This window comes from Harpia harpyja, chromosome W (assembly GCF_026419915.1).
Source record: "Harpia harpyja isolate bHarHar1 chromosome W, bHarHar1 primary haplotype, whole genome shotgun sequence".
Lineage (NCBI taxonomy): Eukaryota > Metazoa > Chordata > Aves > Accipitriformes > Accipitridae > Harpia > Harpia harpyja.
The window spans coordinates 18,691,274-18,712,092 of record NC_068968.1 but is presented as its reverse complement, the minus strand read 5'-3'; the positions used below and the strand labels follow the sequence as shown (position 1 = coordinate 18,712,092).

General features: G+C 40.4%; 1 protein-coding gene and 1 long non-coding RNA gene across 2 annotated transcripts in view; one reads left to right on the top strand and one right to left on the bottom strand.

Moving 5' to 3' along the window:
• LOC128136068 (cAMP-specific 3',5'-cyclic phosphodiesterase 4D-like) overlaps positions 1-20,819 on the top strand; it is a 307,658-nt gene that overhangs the window by 199,325 nt on the left and 87,514 nt on the right. The window lies entirely within an intron of this gene.
• On the bottom strand, positions 1,386-3,229 carry LOC128136189 (uncharacterized). Its single transcript, XR_008233280.1, has 2 exons — positions 3,098-3,229; positions 1,386-1,609 (listed from the first exon to the last, which is right to left on the bottom strand). It is a non-coding gene; the product is annotated as an uncharacterized LOC128136189 (long non-coding RNA).

The window sequence follows — 20,819 nt, the reverse complement described above, 5'->3', positions numbered from 1 at the left end:
GTTCTATCACTCCCCCTCCTCAACTCGACAGGGGAGAGAAAATATAATTAAAGGCTCGTGGGTCGAGATAAGGACAGTTTAATAAAGCAAAAGCAAAGGTCGCATGCAAAAGCAAAGGAAAACTAAAGATTTTATTCTCTACTTCCCATCACCAGGTGATGTCTGGCCACTTCCTGGGAAGCAGGGCTTCAGTACATGTAGCGGTTGCTCCAGAACACAAACATAAATAACGCATGCCCCCCACTTCCTCCTCCCTTTACTTAGCTTTTATATCTGAGCTGACGTCTGTAGGAGTCAATTATATGGAACTTAGTGACTGGGTCTGAAAGTAGAGTACACAAGAGCATTCCAGATGCCTTTAGAAGGCCTTGAACAGGGTAAACAAGAAGACAAAAAAAGAAAGTTACCAATTAGAAGAACACAGGTGCGCATTCCACGATAAAGGGAACTTGGCACAAACAACCTCAATTCGGCAGTTTATCTTGACCAATTAGATTGAGACAAGTTTCGCATGTTTTAGTTGATATAACCAATTATGTCTTATGTTTATGCGCGTGTACAGAGTAGTATAACCAATTATGCCTTATGTTTATGCGCGTGGACACTGTATGCTTGCATGCAGCAACCAATCAGAGCTTTTGAGGAACTTAGAGAATTGTATAAGAATGGTCTGCAATGCTCAATAAACTGGCGACTTTGATCATCATATTGGTGTGCTGTCGTCCGTCCCCGCATGGAATTTCCCTACATCTGGTGACTCCGACGTGATCCGGTAAGGAACAAGAGGGGAACGCTAATGACTGAAAAGGCGGGGGAGATTGCTGCGGATGCTGGTGGGCTTATGAGAAAGCGCCGGGCTGCTCGAGAGAGGCAGGAATTGTAAGCTTACGTGATAAAAGGCGGCATGGGTATCGCAGCATCTGCGAAGGAAAAGGCAGCCGTAAAGACATTTATGAGGCTGGTTGAAAAAACGGAGACGGATATTAAAAAGGACCAGTTAGAGGATTTGTTACACTGGGGACAAAGAAGAGGATTTTTCAAGGACTCTGAGGCTCTCTTTTCGTTGTCTATTTGGGAGAACTTAGGAAGGGAAATATGGGAGTCTGTACAAGGAGGAAATAGAATAGCTGCGTGTCTGGCAGCATATTGGAAAAGTGTCTCCAAATGATACAACAAATAACATCGGAAACTGCTGTTCAGGATGCGTTAAAACATGCTTTAGCAGTAGAAACTCGAACCATTAATGCTCCTGCTCCTTCGCCGTGTTGTTTGGAGACAGAGACAGTATGCGGAGCACATGAGGCCCCCCCGTCACCAACGGCACCGCCATTAGATGAAAAAACACCGATTGCGGCTTTCCCTGTAGAAGAACTGAATTTTGGGGGGGGCGGGAATAACGCCGATGTTCCCATGGCCCCATTGACACCTGAGGAACAGGCAGTGGTAAATCCTTCTGCGAAGAAGATAAGTCAGCCGCTACTACGAGCGGAGGACATTCCCCTGCCCATGGACTCTGATGATTGGGGGGCCCAACAGGACTTAGAAAATACTGAGGAAACTCAAAATCAGTCATACCCTGATTCAAATAATGCAAACGAGGATTTGGCCACTATAATACTAGAGCAAAAAGAGAAAATGTTAGAATTGCTAGAGGAAATGCGAAAAAGAGACGGGGATCAACGTAAGCAACCGTTGACGAAAAAAGCATATGAAAAAGCAGCAAATGCAATTGTAGAAAGTATGGACTCTTTTGCTAAAGTAGTGGGCTGCGACGAGCGAGGGAAGTCAAGCAGTCGACTCAATGTGAGTGATAAAGCAAGCTTCAGCTTTACTGCAAAACCTTCACATATTTATAACACAAAGTTACCTCTTATACATACTTGTCTTACAATCATTGGCTTAGCTCTAAAAGTTACATTATCATACTCCTCCTACTTGCAGTTACTGCCTTCGTGCCTGGGCCCGCGTTCCATCCTGTTTTTCTCATACAGTACCTCCTTATCTACACAATACAAGGTCAGTATGACCTTCTTTTCTTCCTTGTCAGCATGACTTGGAATTTTCCATCGCGGCCTAGTCTGGTTTTATGTCCAGATTGGTAGAACAAAACTCCTCCATGGAGCCATGACCGCGCTCCCTCAGCCATTCTCCAACAGTGGGCAAGGCGGAAGAGAAATCCCCCAAGGACAAAATGCAGGAACTGATTGACCTGTGTATACAAAAGGGGGAAGCAATGCCTGAAGAGGGAGAAGGATTTAAGCGGAGATATGAGGATAAATACAAAGGAATGCGACGTTTAACAGAGCCACCTTCACAAAACACGGAACCAACCCAAACAGGATATTCACCACCGCCGCCCAGCGATCCGTTTTTTTCGCCGGGACAACGATGGCGTGGAATTGAACAAGCCACTATAGAAGGAGTAATACTCCCACCTACTGTCGGATCATTTCCCGTGTTTACTAAACCAGGAGGAAAGCGACAATGGGCACCTCTGGACTGGAAAACAGTTCGAGAACTGCAAAAGGCCATTATGCAATATGGAATAGACAATAAGTATGTACAACAAATGATACAACAATTTTTTAAGGCACAAACTTTAGTGCCAGCAGATGTAAAGGTCTTAGTGGAGATGTTTTTTGAACCAACTAAGAGGTTGTTGTTTTATGATCGGTGGAGACAGAAAGCAGAAGAAGCCCAGATGAGCAATTTAGACACTGGGGCACAAAATCCACTTGCATTTGTCAGTGTAGACATGTTACTTGGCACTGGACAGTTCACCACTGGTCCCGTTCAGGCGGCATTGAGGCTAGAGATCTTACAATTGGCACAACAATTAGCTCTGGAAGCTATTTCAGAGATACCTCAAGTGGGGAAACCGACTCCGCCATATTCTAAAATCATACAAGGGGAAGAGGAGCTGTACATGAAATTCCTTGACCGATTAAAAGCTGCTGTCGATGCGTCGCCCACCTTAACCCCCGAAGCAAAAGCCGCGGTCAGAAAAGACTTAGCCATACAAAATGCAGACAAATCATCACATCACTTCCGCGAACAGCTACATTAGTAGATATCATCGAGGCTTGTAATCGCTTACCTATAATACAAGAACAAGAGAAAGCAAAAATACATGCTGAAGCTCATGCTGCAGCACTTGCTGTAGCGTTACGGCCAATGATGCGACAGGGAAAAGGAGTCCGCGGTCCACACAAAGACCTTTTAACGTGTTATCACTGTGGTCAACCGGGGCATTTGAAACACACATGCCCCCAACGCACAGCAACACAACCTCGATTCATGCCAACACCAACTAACAACAGTCAGTCAAACTTTTCCGGGGTCTGCAGCAAGTGCAACAAGTTCAGACACAAAGCCGGCGAGTGTCGATCAAGATTTAAAAAAGACGGAACGCCGTTAACACTCAACAATCAGGGAAACGGAATGATGAGCGCCAGGATGAGGGGCGCCAAGACATCAAGTGCCTCTCAAACAGGGATGACGGCGTACCCGTCTGCCTTTCAAAACTCAGGGCAGCCACAAGAGGGAGCGCAGGAGTTGACCTGGCCGTAGCTGCCGACACAACAATAGCTAATGATAAAGTTCATATTGTTCCATCGAATGCTACCGGGCCTTTAGGTCTTGGCCTAAGTGCATTGCTTTTAGGACGCTCTTCTGTTTCTAAACAAGGAATATTTGTTTTACCTGGAGTCATTGATGCTGATTACACGGGAAACATTTCAATCATGGTGAAAGTATTCGTTCCTCCTGTGACAATTATGGCTGGAACCCGGATTGCTCAACTGGTACCATTCAAAGCTAGTGTCCCCTGTATCAGAGACATTGAACGAGGGGACAAAGGGTTCGGATCTACTGACACACCATTAGTAGCCTTCACAGAAATAATTGGCACTTCTAAACTCGTTCGTCATTTTAATTTATATGGGCCTTCAGGAAAATCTCTACTCCATAGGCACATGCTCCTTGACACAGGGTCTGATGTGACCATAATTCCTAAGGAAGAATGGCCCAAGGACTGGGAATTACAAAATATCGACACTGTGGTAACTGGTATTGGAGGCCAGAAATCCACACAAATCAGCGTGAATTTTATAACAATTGAAGACTGTGAAGACAAAAGAACAGCGCATGTAAGGCCTTATGTTTTAAATACTACTGTATGGCTTCTAGGTCGGGACGCTCTAGCACAATGGGGAGTCAGATTGTCCACGCATTTTTAGCAGCGGCCATTGACAAGCGACCAACCCTGAGACTGAAATGGTTAACGGATAGCCCCGTTTGGGTTGATCAATGGCTGCTCCCGACGGAAAAAGTCACTGTTTTGGAGCAACTCGTAGCTGAACAAGTGGAGGCAGGGCATTTGGTTCCTTCTACAAGCCCCTGGAACACTCCTGTATTCACCATTTTGAAAAAGTCTGGAAAATGGCGTTTACTGCAAGATCTGCGTGCAGTGAATAAAGTAATGCAAGATATGGGATCTTTACAGCCTGGCATTCCGACCCCTACTATGCTCCCCAGAAACTGGCCTTTGATTGTTGTTGACCTTAAAGACTGTTTCTTCACGATTCCTTTGCATCCGGACGACTGCGAGAAATTTGCTTTTACTGTTCCAATAATAAATCGACATGCACCAGCTGAAAGGTATCACTGGGTTGTTTTACCACAAGGCATGAAAAATTCACCGACTATATGTCAATGGTTTGTTGACATCGCTCTCGAACCATTTCGCAAAAAATGGAAAGAGGCTTTGATTTATCATTACATGGACGATCTACTGGTCTGTGCACAACAACTTTCACATGAACAGGTATTGTCTGACCTTAAAATGTGCCTTGGGACGTATGGCCTAGTCATAGCTCCAGAAAAAATTCAGCTAACGGCACCATGGAAATATCTGGGTTTGCAAGTTGCAGAAGCCTCTGTTTGTCCACAAAAGTTGTCACTACACAAAGACATACGAAATGTACATGATGTGCAAAAGCTTGTTGGAGACCTACAGTGGATTCGACCTTATTGTGGTATTACAAATACAGACTTGCAACCACTGCTGGATTTATTGCGGAGTAGCAATAGCTTAACTTCCACAAGACAACTGAGTGCACTGGGACGGCAAGCCTTGGCAGCAATTGAACAAAAAATCACTTCATCCATGTCTGGCAGATACGTTCCTGACTTACCCATAAATTTATATGTATATAATTCAGATAAGGAAGTTGCAGGAATTTTGGGTCAGTGGGATGAACAACAGGAACAAAACCCGTTGATAATAATAGAATGGATATTCTTGCCTGCTAGCATGTCAAAAACGGTAGTCGCTAGAGTTGAAGCCTTGGGGATGTGCATTCAAAAGGCAGGAGCGAGGGCGATACAAATTTCAGGGAAGCAAATGGACAAAATTATTTTGCCTATATCGCTTGATATTGTGAATAATGCCATGATGAAAAATGATTGCCTTGCAGTAGCTCTGATGGGCTTTAAGGGGGAAGTGGACAATCACTACCCCCCTCACCCATTGTTTAAAACAATGTTGACATTGGAACCACGCTCTATTTGCAGTGAAAACCCATTGGAAGCAATTACTGTCTTTACTGATGCTAGCAGCAGAACAGGTAAAGCGGGATTTGTGTATCTTCAGGATGGATCTTGGAAGTCTGCAGTCATTTTGTCAGAAGGGTCAGTACAGGTGCTTGAGCTATTAGCCATATGTTCTGTTTTCAAAAAATGGGATAAATCACCTGTCAACATTATTTCGGATTCGCAATATGTTGTTGGGGTAGTCAGACGTATGCACAGGTCCTTGTTAAAAACTGTAAGTAACAAGCAGCTATTTATGGCGTTTTTGAAATTATGGACGTTATTAGAAAAACGAACAGACTTATTTTTTATCAATCACATTCATAGCCATACAACGTTGCCAGGATTTATTGTGGAAGGTAATGCGCGTGCAGATCGGTTGGTAGTAGCCAATGCAGACATTTGTTTAAATACACCCAAACCTGATTTATTTGGACAAGCGCTGTTATCCCATAAATTTTATCATCAGTCAGCAAAAGCACTGAGTAAGCAGTTTGACCTCCCATTGCAGCAAGCCAGAAGTATTATTGCTGCTTGCCCTGACTGCGCAAACATTCCAAACTTACAACCACAAGGGGTAAACCCCCGGGGATTATCATCATTGCAAATTTGGCAAACAAATGTTACGGAGTATCCCAGTTTTGGAAAATATAAATACGTTCATGTATCTATTGACACATATTCGAACCTTATGTGGGCTACTGTTCATGTGTCAACTAATGCCAGATCAGTAATTAAGCACCTTTTGGCAGCATTTGCTGCCATGGGAGTGCCAACGGAAATTAAAACAGACAATGGCCCGGGATATTGCGCCCAGTCATTAGAAACATTTTTACAGTTATGGGGAATAACTCATACATTTGGCGTACCCCATAATTCTACTGGTCAAGCTATTGTTGAGCACGCACGTCGAACCTTGAAGGATCGTTTAAACATTTTAAAAACGGGGGGAAGACATGCGGCATTGTACCCCCCAAGAATTAATAAGCAAAGCACTATATGTTTTGAATTGGCTACAGCCACGCGGTACCGAGGATCAGATCCCAATTACTAGGCATATGTGTGGGAGCAAAAATATTGATGAAAACCAGCCACAAGTTTCAATATTTAATCCAGTTTTACAACAATGGCAGGGACCTTGCAAGCTATTCACGTGGGGAAGAGGATATGCTTGTGTTTCCACAGGTAACGAGCAGCCCCATTGGATACCGGCGAAATGGGTCAAGCCATGGATTAAACAATCAGATGTCACAAACAACTCAGGAGATCGAGAGCAGGAGCCAGTAGAGACTTCAGCAAATTCTGAAGCCCTGGATAGACTACCTGGACAAATCACGGCGGAGACTGGCAGTCAATACGAAAATCAAGAATGCGTGTGAAAAACACGGAGTACGGTGCCAGCCCTGGATATGCATCTTCTGCCCAGAATGTAGGCAGAAGACGCGGAGAGTAGTACGAGTGGGTGAAAAGGATAAACAATTTTTGTGTGATTATAGTGATAGAAATTCAACTAACCTTGCGTAGATGAGCAGAGCATTTATTTTTTGCAATAGATCACTTGCTGATTTTGGCTTCGTGCATGTTATTAATTGTATAAGAGAATAAGCAGCTTAGAGCTATTACAGCAAATATATTTGATTTAATGTTGATTGGCTTATGATAAAGACTGAAAAAAAAAAAAAAGAGTTTGGAAAAAGAAATAGTAGTGATAATGACTGTGATGACCTTAGTCACGGGATCTGTATTTAAAATTGACCCCAGGCAGAATATGTGGGTAACTTGGGCGAACAGTACCGGACAGACCGATTTTTGTTTGTCTTTAGCTACACCAGGGGATCCTTTTCGTACATGTCTAATTGGGTATCCAGACTTTAACCCTGAATTTTACAGCTCATGGTACAACCAGACCAGCTACAACATAGAATTTAAAAAATTTAACATGATGACAACAAACGATTCGGCAATGTGCATAAATATTGGCGAAAAGTGGTGGCCCTCTTTGATAGGAGCTAAACAACAGCAATTGTTTGTAGAAAACCTTCTGATTAGTGCGAACTTGCCCCTTCAGGAATTAGATTTAATGTTTTCCTTGCCCCCGGTTGAGGTAACCAATATTTCCCATTTAAAAGATTGTCGATACCTCCGATCACAATTACAACCCTATAATGGCATAGGGGCAATATTTTTTGGGGACACCGTTTTACTAAGGAAGGAGAAAGAGCAACCAGGGTCATACTTTATGGGATGGCAGAACATAACAGGGTTGTCCTTATGGCCTGACGTTGATGCTGCAAGTTTGGATGTAAATACTGCAGGGGGAAAATTGTTGCCCCCAGGAGTGTTTTTGATTTGCGGAGATAGGGCATGGAATGGTATACCATATAAGCCTGTAGGAGGACCATGTTACTTGGGTAAGTTGACAATGTTTACACCCTCCATGAGACAATTGACTAGTAACACCAGAGCACGCAGGGAAAAGAGAGGAGTTAAAAATTTTGATGAAACCTGTAAAGATGAGGTGGAATTTTTGTCCATGGCGAAGTTTGTTGCATTAGCAACGTTTCTTCCTGGTGGAGCGGCAGGAAGAAATTATAGGGAACTAAAAAGGTTAGCCTGCTGGTCTGTAAAACAATTCAATTTAACATCATTAATGATATCAGAACTTCTTAATGATGTTGATAGTATCAGGCATGCTGTTTTGCAAAATCGAGCGGCTATAGATTTCTTACTTTTAGCACAAGGACATGGGTGTGAAGAGTTTGAAGGAATGTGTTGCATGAACCTGTCGGGCCATTCTATAAGCATTCACAAACAGTTAAATCAGTTACGAGAGAACCTAAACAAGATTAGATATTATACTGACCCGTTTAGTGAATGGTTAGAATCATTGGGATTTGGACCTTGGATACAGCAAATATTAAAGTGGTTGATTTCTTTGGTGGCTCCTATATTTATAATCTTGGTTATTATCCCATGTATGATTCAATGTTCGCGGATGATGGTGACTAGATCTGTTAATGCTCTTTTTAAAGAAAAAGGGGGAGGTGTAGGAGTCAATTATATGGAACTTAGTGACTGGGTCTGAAAGTAGAGTACACAAGAGCATTCCAGATGCCTTTAGAAGGCCTTGAACAGGGTAAACAAGAAGACAAAAAAAGAAAGTTACCAATTAGAAGAACACAGGTGCACATTCCACGATAAAGGGAACTTGGCACAAACAACCTCAATTCGGCAGTTTATCTTGACCAATTAGATTGAGACAAGTTTCGCATGTTTTGCTTGATATAACCAATTATGTCTTATGTTTATGCGCGTGTACAGAGTAGTATAACCAATTATGCCTTATGTTTATGCGCGTGGACACTGTATGCTTGCATGCAGCAACCAATCAGAGTTTTTGAGGAACTTAGAGAATTGTATAAGAATGGTCTGCAATGCTCAATAAACTGGCGACTTTGATCATCATATTGGTGTGCTGTCGTCCGTCCCCGCATGGAATTTCCCTACAACGTCATATGGTATGGAATATCTGTTTGGTTAGTTTGGGTCAGCTGTCCTGGCTATGTCCTCTCCCAAGATCTTGCCCAGCCCCAGCCTGCTGGTGAGGAGGGGGGAAATGTTGGAGAGACAGCCTTGATGCTGTGCCAGCACTGCTCAGCAGTAGCCAAAACACTGGTGTGTTATCAACACCTTTCTAGCTACCAGTGCAGAGCACAGCACTACGAGGGCTGCTATGGGGAAAATTAACTCCATCTCAGCCAGATCCAATACACCACCACATGGTCCACATGTTAAATCCATGTCTCTCCATTTTAGAGACAAGGATGTTGTATGGGACAGTATCAAATGCTTTGCACAAGTCCAGATAGATGATGTCAGTTGCTCTTCCCTTATCCACCAATGCCGTAACCCCATTGTAGAATGCCACCAAATTTGTCAGGCACGATTTGCCCTTAGTGAAGCCATGTTGGCTGTCACCAATCACCTCTCTGGATGTTGAGTGTGAAAGAATTTTTAGAGTCAGTGAGTAGTTTCTGGCTTCAAAATCTATCAGTGCTCAAGGAGAAAGAAAATAATATTTGGACAAGAGGAGGTCATTTGAAGCATTGATTGATATAAGAGAAAATTAAATACTGAAAATCTGTGAGGTTTAGACCAACCAATTATAGCTATTTAGAGAACAAAGCTCATAATTGACATACATAACAGTTTTTAAACTTTTGTACTTTACAACTGAGACATAATTGATTTTATAGCGGGTAACAATAATGACCATGTAGCTCTTCTTTAGAATAATGTGTAAATCTATCCTTTCTAAAAAACTACATGACAAAGGTTACGTTATTTGAAAAAGCATATTACTCTAAAGGAAAATTTATTTAGAGGAATGTCATGGTTTAACCCCAGCCAGCAACTAAGCACCACGCAGCCGCTCACTCACTCCCCCCCACCCAGTGGGATGGGGGAGACAATCAGGAAAAGAAGTAAAACTCATGGATTGAGATAAGAATGGTTTAATAGAACAGAAAAGAAGAAATTAATAATGATAATGATAACACTAATAAAATGACAATAGTAATATTAAAGGGATTGGAACATACAAGTGATGCACAATGCAATTGCTCACCACCCACCGATCGATGCCCAGTTAGTTCCCAAGGGGTGATCCCCCCCGTGTTGGGGAATGCAGCAAATCTGCTGAATGCCTGACGGTGCATGAGCAGCGTGACCTTGAGCAGCTCGTGGTGTATCCTTGAGAGTCTGGAAAGTCCCGAACAAGAAAGTGATAAGAAGAACCGTCTTGGCGAATCCACAGAAAAACTGTTACCCAATCATGAATTGTTAGTTACTAACTAAACCAATCATATATGAACACATACCCTGAAGAAGGTTATAAAAAAGGCTTGTTAGAACAATAAAGCAGCCATTTTTGGCACAATCTGATGTTTGTCGTGTCCGTCTCTACTGCGACACCCCCGCCCCCACTCCCCCCAGTTTATATACTGGGCATGATGTCACATGGTATGGAATACCCCGTTGGCCACTTTGGGTCAGCTGCCCTGGCTGTGTCCCCTCCCAACTTCTTGTGCCACTCCAGCCTTCTTGCTGGCTGGGCATGAGAAGCTGAAAAATCCTTGACTTGAGACTAAACGCTACTGAGCAACAACTGAAAACATCAGTGTTATCAGCATTCTTCTCATACCTAACTCAAAACATAGCACTGTACCAGCTACTAGGAAGACAATTAACTCTATCCCAGCTGAAACCAGGACAAGGAAAGGTTACTTTCAATGAATTGTTTGATTTATAAAAGAGTGGAGAGAAATGTTTCATATTTCTTCAAAGAAGTAACAATTTATTATTTATTTTTTATTGTGTTTGAGAAAGTAAAACTTTAAAAAGATATCAAGTTTAGAGGTACTTGGTTATCTGTATTCTTTTAGAGGTACTCTTTTATAAGAAAAGGAATGAGTTAAGTCCAGGCCCCTTAACTGATTTGAACTGCTCTTGGTCATCACAGAAAATTATCTCAAGTAGTACATCAGTAATGGACTTGCAGACATGTTGATCACAGAAGGGAAATGAACAGGTAGGACTTCCCATTGCAATTGTACATTGATGATTTTTTTTTTTAGGAAATGTAGTGTTGTAAGGTTGATGAACACCCTTTTTTAAAAAAAAATATTAATCCAAGGAAGAGAAAGAGTTGGTGCCTTTCCTCTTTTTTTTTAAATAAATATTCTTTCTTCTGCATTTAAAACAGCAGCAAATGTGTAGAAGGAAGTTATCTGGTTAAAAATAGAGATAGCTTTGCTAATCGACTATTGAAGGAGAGCATCAAGAAAAGAGAAAAGACTGATTTGCTGTAGTAGAAGGCTATCATTAGAATATGTGAAAGGAAAACACTAGCTAAGTATCAAGTAAAATTTTGCTAGTTTCAGAATTGCTGTCCTACATATAAATATGCCTCTATGGAAACCTATAATATGCTGAACTATGACATCTTTTCAGGAATTTGATAACACATAAAGTATCTGTTTTACTCATAGAAGGGCAAAGAGGAAAGATGCACATTGTCCATGTCCAATGTGATACTGCATTGGAAATGCTGAAATGCTTGCATCCCATTTATGCAATTTATACATCCACAACAACACGAAGTTTCTGGCTATAGTAATTTCTGGTGGTATTTAACAGTCAGCGTAGTTGTTGGTTTCTTTGAGATTTATTCTTCAACATGCTCTTCTTATGCCCAGTACATTGTCTAAATGAGGGAAAATTCAAACGGAAAAATGAAAGTTCAGATAGAACTAATAAATTAGCCCTAAACTGGGGAGAAAATTAGAATCAGTGAATATGAGATCACACTGTATCTCCCTTCCAGATGTCTGGGTATTCAGAAGTCAGTCTTACATAAATTTTAAGTGGTAGGCATAGTTGACATACTATATATATATATATATATTCCTTTTCATTGCTTTACTTTTTCCCCCCTCTGGGGAGGAAGGGTGAAAGGTCAAAGGTGTAGCTTTTTTGAACCATGATAGTTACTACATTAGTTATGGACTGGGGAGGTGATGTCTTGACATTGTTCATCTCTCATGTGATCCAAATATGATAAGATGTGAGGCCAAATATGAAAATATTTTGAAATTTACATTTCTGTAAAAAGCAAAATTTTTAATCCTATCTACATTTAGTTCAACTGCTACAAGTAAGAGAGTGAAGAGGGAAAAAAACCAATGTTCAAGAAGCTAATAGTTTTTAGACTTGTACCATAGGATTTATCAAATACATCTTCAGTCACCCAAAATCTAGATTTCTAATGTAAAATACGCAGGCAGCCATAGTCCACAGAAAGATAGACAGGCAGCTGTGAGGACCAGTTCACTCTGTCTTAAAACAGATGTCTGAATCATGGAAATATAGACTGCCCCAGCAAGTACTTATCAGAGTTGTCTATAGTGGGTGCCTAGCTGACCAGTTTAAATCTGCAACCAAATTTTCTGACATCTCAAGGCTAGTGAGAAAACTCCTTTCTTAGTGTGCCTTGTTTAGCTCTCAGTGAATAATTCATGGCAAGTAACGTACTGTCAATTTAACCTTAATTTGTGCTCATAGAATGCTCTCCAGTAAGTTGCCACATTTTTAAACACATAACTTTTTTCTTTTAATTACAGTTTTGAGTTTGACAATTTTGTGTTAAAACTCAAGCAAATTTTGTACTTATGAGTGTTCATATAAAATTCTTGTTTTTTTCTTTCTTCTCCTTGTACCAGCTAGATTATGTCTTTGGAGTTTTCCATACCTCAAAACCAAATAGGAGATAAACAAGATTACAGAATTTTATACAAATTTAAGTGGATTGTTTGAAACACAAATGCCCAAACACCTGGAGGTGTAGTTCCTCTTCAAGAAAGGTTTGGTATCATAATTAATGATTTAGATTTAATTTTACTTTCTCACATTTTTCTGAAGGACTTAGATGTATAATGTCATTCTACCAAACAAGAGTCTTATCCATGTCTGACTCATTCAGGTCATGGTCCAATATCTGTGGATGGCAAGTTTCCAGTGAAGAACATGGGGAAATCCGCTCTCCTGTTTTGTAGAGAACTGTGTTACGCAGATGTAAATACCCCACCTCAGATTTGCTTTTGGGAAGACTTTCTGATAGTAAAAGTTGATTGCTTCACTGTTTCCAAAAGACAAAAGTGTTACTGAAACATATTCATTTTAGAATATGTGTGATTAGAGAATACAGCTTTGCTGTTAATGGTAGATTTTTGTTCTACACAAGATAAAAGTTGAAAAACAAAGTGCTTTAATATATAAGATTTGCTAACATACTTAAAATTTAAGTGTATGTGTAAAGTTTCAGGTTGTATATGTAAGTTTTGTCTTCTTGAAATGGTCATATATTTTGAATTCTTGAAATATATATATAGTCTTCCTGAAATGGTGGTATTCCTAAGTGTCTCCCAGATGTCTCCTTAATCTCTCACTTTTGTGTTTGAGTGATACTCAACAGAACTATCCCATTCTTCTGAACAGTAATGAATGAGGATATAACCTACAAAATATTATTTGATTGTTTTTCTCAAAGTAGCAAGCCCAACACTTAACAGTAACTTTGTCCAGGACCAGCCCTAATTATGAAATCTTTGTAAATGGAATAGAGTTCTCTCTCACTTTTCCTAACAGCTACTGCTTCATTAACAAAAGAAAAAAAAATTAGTCTTTACCATTTTTTTTTAGCCAAAAAGACTGACATATTGTACTTGGAAAACATAGCTACTGCTTAACTCTGTACTGGCTTAAGTATAAGACACCAATGTTTATTTTTAAGCAACTATTTAACTAAGACATTGTAGTCCAAGTTTGTTTGAAGCAAATAGTTGCTAATGAGCTATGAACCCTTGAAAAACAGAAGGTTTGATGGAAACATCGATAGATTTTCCCTCTAACAGTGTAATTACTGCTGTAATTATTGCAGTATGTCAAGTCAGAGCTGACAAGACTGTTTTCATAATACAAACTATATTTTTATAGTTATATATATATAGACATGTTTGAATATTTGGGGAGATTTTTTATGTCTTATTTAAAAAAAGAGAAAAACAGCCTGACACACTAGATAGCCTTAGCCCAGCTCAAGTCCAAAGTCTTCCAGTGGGGTAGTATTTAATTTTAAGCTACTCACTGTTATCCACCATTAGTCCAACATTAGCAGGTACCTTGTATTCCAGCCTTAACACTAGACGTAACCATAGCCCACAGTCATAGCTGATAGCATGAGCTCACACTGTTTTCCTAGAATATAATGTTTGTCAGAAAAAATTATTCTCCTACTCCTAAAAATGATCCCCCCCCTTTTTTTTTTAAATCTCTACCAACTGGAGCTTTACACAGGTACTAGATCTGTTGTGATAAAACATTATTTCTGCAACCGAGTCTACGTGGACGTGTAATAATCAGCTAGTACTGAACTTATTAATGTCAAATTGCATAACTGACCAAATCAAATGAAAATTTGGCCAGAATAAAGCCAGAGGGACATATTTTAACCCCAGCATATATCAAGAACCTGGCTTCTGCTATGTTAGGGAGCGAGGCACTGTAAGGCTCTGAGACACGCCTCACTTGCTGCTCCTGGTACAGCTCAGGCAGCAGCACCTGACAGTTTCAAAGGGTACCTACCGTGGCTGAGTATCCTCAGACAAGGTATCATAGCAAACTAGGGTATCCTCACATAAGGCCCTCACTGCCATGCTACCTATGAGGAGTTTTGCATGCTTGAGTCTGGGTAAAGCCTTTGTAGAGCATGTAGTAACTTTATTTACACTAATCGCTGAGCAAATAAACCATGTTAATTCATAAATCAGGTAGTTTGATCCAGGCGGCTAAATGTTGTGGTGGGGTGACCCTGGCTGGACGCCAGGTGCCCACCAAAGCCATTCTATCACTCCTCCCTACTCAGCTGGACAGGGGAGAGAAAATATGACAAAGAGCCTGTGGGTCAAGATAAGGACAGGAGAGATCACTCACCAATTACCGTCACGGGCAAAACAGACTCAGCTTGGGGAAAATTAACTCAATTTATTACCAATCCAATCAGAGTAGGGTAATGAGAAATAAAACCAAATCTCAGAACACCTTCCCTCCACCCCTCCCTTCTTCCCGGGCACAACTTCACTCCCGGATTCTCTACCAACCCCCCAGCGGCACAGGGGGACGGGGATGGGGTTTACGGTCAGTTCATCACACGTTATTTCTGCCGCTTCATCCTCCTCAGGGGGAGAACTCATCACACTCTTCCCCTGCTCCAGCGTGGGGTCCCACCCACGGGAGACAGTCCTCCACGAACTTCTCCAACATGGGTCCTTCCTATGGGCTGCAGTTCTTCAAAAACTGCTCCAGCATGGGTCCTTTCCACGGTGTGCAGTCCTTCAGGAACAGACTGCTCCAGCGTGGGTCCCCCACGGAGTCACAAGTCCTGCCAGCAAACCTGCTCCGTGGGCTCCTCTCTCCACAGATCCGCAGGTCCTGCCAGGAGTCTGCTCCAGCGCGGGGTTCCCACAGGGTCACAGCCTCCTTCGGGAACCCACCTGCTCCGGCGTGGGGTCCTCCACGGGCTGCAGGTGGATATCTGCTCCACCATGGACCTCCATGGGCTGCAGGGGGACAGCCTGCCTCACCATGGTCTTCCCCACAGGCTGCAGGGGAATCTCCGCTCCGGCGCCTGGAGCACCTCCTCCCCCTCCTTCTTCACTGACCTTGGTGTGTGCAGAGTTGTTTCACTCACATATTCTCACTCCTCTCTCCAGCTGCCATTGTGCAGCAGTTTTTTTTCCTTCTTAAAAATGTTATCCCAGAGGTGCTACCACCATCGCTGATGGGCTCAGCCTTGGCCAGCAGCAGGTCCATCTTGGAGCCGGCTAGCATTGGCTATATTATTGGACATTAGGGAAGCTTCTAGCAGCTTCTCACAGAACCCACTCCTGTAGCCCCCTCCTTGCCACACAAACCCAATACAAATGTAAACGAATACAGAAGGGAAACACTAATGAGATATATTTCTTCTGTGCCCTTTGGTTTGCCTTTTTCCATTCTTAAGAATTCTAAGCTGTAATTATTATTACATTTTCCAATTATTTTACTTATGCAGTTATATATACCTTTTTCCTCTTTGATAAAGTATCTCCAGTCAAAAGGGAATATGCTGTTACCTAGAAATGAAGGACAGAGTTTAATTCTCTGGCATTTCATCAACACCCTACAAAAGATTATTTTTTAAATCATTTGCTATCATTGGCAATGGTACAATCTTCTGATAGGTCAAAAATTTCCTTCTCTAATTCTCTGGCTAATGCTTGTTATTGAAAGATGTCTCTTCTGAACTAACACCTGCATTACTAGCTCTCAAACCCACCCATGCAGGTAATATAAGAACATCTTGGTAATCCTTTCTGTCCTTCAGTCTTGTTCTGCAGTTCAGGTCATAAGAGGATAAACTAGTGCCATGGATGAACTGTGCAACTTGCAGTTTAGCAAAACTGCTATGGTTCTTACTTTGTGAGAAAGTTTTCCTATTGTAGAGTATGTCCTCCTAGAGATTAGAAAGGTTGGGTTCAGGTCTCAGTGCATATTCTTTGTATATTGAAAACTATATTTCCTATAAACATGTAAGCTGGCAAGCATATATGATGACAAGAAAGGAAGGATTCAAAGTGTGCACAAGACCAGATGCAATAGTACCTAAGTGGTGCTGGGGATAGTCCTGAGTGAATGAGGCCAGTTCCAGGTTTTTAGAGATACTATGATAATCATATCTGAAATAAATTTATGATGAAACTAAGGTTGCACATAAAGAAGCAGCAGCATCTGGTATACCTTTCATTTGCTAATGTGCATTTCAAACAACATACTTAAGAGCCCAGTCATTCTTTACATATTTGTTGTGGTTTAACCCCAGCCAGCAACTAAGCACCACGCAGCCACTCACTCACTTACCCCCACCCAGTGGGATGGGGGAGAGAATCAGGAAGGAAAAGGTAAAACTCATAGGTTGAGATAAGAACAGTTTAATAGGACAGAAAGGAAGAAACTAATAATGATAATAATAATATAAAATGACAATAATAATAATAAAAGAATTGGGATATGCAAGTGATGCACAATGCAATTGCTCGTTACCCGCCGACCGATGCCCAGTTAGTTCCCGAGCAGCGATCCACCCCCCAGCCCCACTCCCCCCCAGTTTATATACTAGGCATGACATCACATGGTATGGAATACCCCGTTGGCCAGATTGGGTCAGCTGTCCTGGCTGTGTCCCTGTTGTCCCAAAAGTGGGGTTGTTTACCGGGTGTGAGAAATGCCAATTACACACAGAGCAGAGGTATTTTATTCCAATTCATGTTTGCACAAAGATGGGGGCTAGGTGGTAATCCACAAAGCTAGCACACCTCATGCCTAAACAGGCAAGCAATTTATACAGTTCAGTTATACATATTCAATTTCCAAAGTTCTTCCCCAAAACTATTACTGGTAGTCGCTTATCTAGCACAGTTTCTATTGGGTTAAAGTTTCCCCGCTTCGAATTAAAGGTACAGTGTTCTTTTATTCTACAGCACATGCTCAAAGAGAGTGGGGGGGGGGTAAGTCTTTTGGTCTTGAATTGAGTCGGTGGTCGTGATCTCCCCCTGCCGCCTTTACCTTTCCTCCAGTTATCAAAGATTTTTGCTGACCTCGTGCCTCTTAGCAATTATTCAACTTTTAGGTGCCTCCTGGGGTAGGATGTTCCCTTCTTATCAGTCTTTTATTTCTTCTTCAGGGGCCCAGTCATTGGCAAGGCATGCCTTGTCTATACAAAGGGTATCTTATTTCACAAGACCTTTGTGTTCTTCTTAAGTACATCATCCCCTCCCAACTTCTTGTGCCCCTCTAGCCTTCTTGGTGGCTGGGCATGAGAAGCTGAAAAATCCTTGACTTAGTATAAACATTACTTAGCAACAACTGAAAACATCAGTGTGTTATCAACATTCTTCTCATACTAAATCCAAAACATAACACTATACCAGCTACTAGAAATAAAATTAACTCTATCCCAGCTGAAACCAGGACAATATTAAGACTTAATTTTAGGCTTCCAGGGTTCTGTTTCTCCTGATACATTGCTAGTGTCCCTATTTGTCCTAAAGCAATGCATATTTGCTAGAAATTCCTGAATTTTTCACCCCAGTAAACAAGAAAAATGGTATCGGCTGTTGTGGGTTTAACTTACAATGTTAAACTCGAGTCTTATTAGACTACAGGGGCTTTTTGCTTTGTCTTAAAAAGGAAGATTGTGAATCTATTTCTTCAACTTGTATACAACAACAACAATAATAACCTGGCATCTATTGCATGTTTTCAGCCTTTGATGTCCAAGTGCTTTTCAAGCAGCATGATGTGCATTATCCCTGTTTTACAAATGAGGAAGCCAAAACTCAGAATGGTTAAAAAAATTTTCCAGACTCTCAAGACAATGTTCCCAAGCATGGAACAGAACAATCAGTCCTGTGCCTTGTTCCCTAAGCTATGCTTTTTCCAATTCATTTTAATTTTCAGTTTTGTGTAAAATAACACTGGTTTCATTCAATTACTAATTAGAAGATGAGTAACTAAGATGCAAGCATCCTCAAAGTGGGTTGAATCCTGTACACATTTTATTATTGGTGTTTTAATTAATTCTATATCTTTTCTTCCTTAGAGAGCTTGACTATACAGCCAAAACCTCAGTTGACTGATACATGCAGATTAAAAAATATTCCTGCTTTTCTTGTTGTTTTTATTATTAGTGTATGTAGCAGTACTGAATGGCTCCATCTTTTATTATTTTCTTTATCTTAAAATCTTTTTTTTCCTTGTTTTCATTATGCAATCAACACTTTTTTCCTTACTTTCATTATGCAATCAACACTTGCCTTAATTGTGATGGCATACCAACAAGAGCTCAGTTAGAGAGCAGTTTTGTTCTCTTTTTTTTTATTCCTGTCACCCTAAAAAAGGATTCAAAAAAGGGAAAGAAATACTATTTTTTAAACTTACAGAATTACATGTACAAATCAGATGCTACAAATTCCTGTTGCATGTCTCAAATAAATGTTTATATTTATGTACAATATATATACTATGCGTACATCTATAAAACCATGCACATCTGCTTATAAGCATGCAGTTTACAATAATGAATATGCTTATATTTCTCTTCTTTATAGTACTTTAAATATATATCTGTACATAATTTATATCTTGGCATTTTGTATTTAATAACATAAAATGCAGTAGCTCTTACTCATAAAATATTTTTCGGGGAAAAAAGAATGCCTCCAATTAACATAAATACATTTTCCATCTTCTGACATGTAAGTCTTAGCTCTTATAATGAAGTTGGATCTGATACTGTGATTTCTTATGTCTGAGAAGTTTCATTTACTTCTCTTGCTGATGGCTTCTTACTGGCTATTTTAACAAATATTCATTGATACCACAATTTTCCACTGCTATCGGAGTGGAATGGCCATTTGTCTCTTCTCTTAATTTCTTTCTCCCTTAATTTCTCACACTGTGAGAAATTGAGAGTTCATATTATTTGACCCCGTACCAAGACCTGGGACCTAAAATAAATTCTCCGTCATCTTCCATGAGTACAGTGGACTGGTATGCTCCTATCTTTATTTAAATCATTGATAAAACTGTCATTTATATTAATGGTAACGCAACAGGTTTTATATATGAATTAGAAGCTATTACTAACTGCAAAAATCTGTTCTAAAAGTTTCCCTAGAAACTTCTCTAGAAAAGGTTTGTCTTTCTCATACTGACTGTCAAATCCCTGGGTTCCCTTCAAAAATCTTTTCCCACTAATGGAGCCGAGAAATCACAGACACATTGTATTGTTCTTGCTTTGCACGCAGCTTGCAAGATACCAATCCAGATGAAAAATTAAGGTTTTTTGATTGCTTATTGTTGCTCTTTTTTATTCCTCATTTTCTCAAACTCTACTGTTTTTTTAGCTTCACCAAAGTCAATTTTTTAATTTGACATAAAACTAATATTCCCTGTAGGACTGTGAGCTCTCCATCCTACTGATACATTCTTTTTTGCAGGAAACCTATGCTTCAGGTCGCTACCTGAGGACAGGCTCTGATTTGACCTCTTGGAATATGGTTGCAATACCCTAGTCATCTTGTTGCTAATTAATATATATTTCATAATGGTATTTGGTCTGAAATTGGCAAGCACTTGGAGAGCAGGGGTTTATTTCTAAGGAGCTGATGAAGGAGACCAAAAAAGAAAGCATGTTAGCAATAGGTGTTAGTATTTACCTCCGTTGGTGATCTGTATCTCCATCAGACATTTTTTTTTAATCTGCATTGAAAAATACTACCTTAATTTTCTAAGTACCTATAACTACAGTGTATTTATATTGTATAGTAATATTTAGTATATAAATATACTACAGTATGTTTATAGTTATATTTCTATTAACTACAAGTTAGAGGCAGCATCTTAACTGATATGATTTTGACAACAAACCATCCTGAGATATCTACTGTGTGGCACAGCAGAAATAGTCCTTGGATATTCCATTCTAGTATGGTATTGTGAAACCATTTAGTCAAAAGATTGCTTTTTTAAAATTTTATTTTCTGTTCCTTCATTGATATGGGAATAATGTT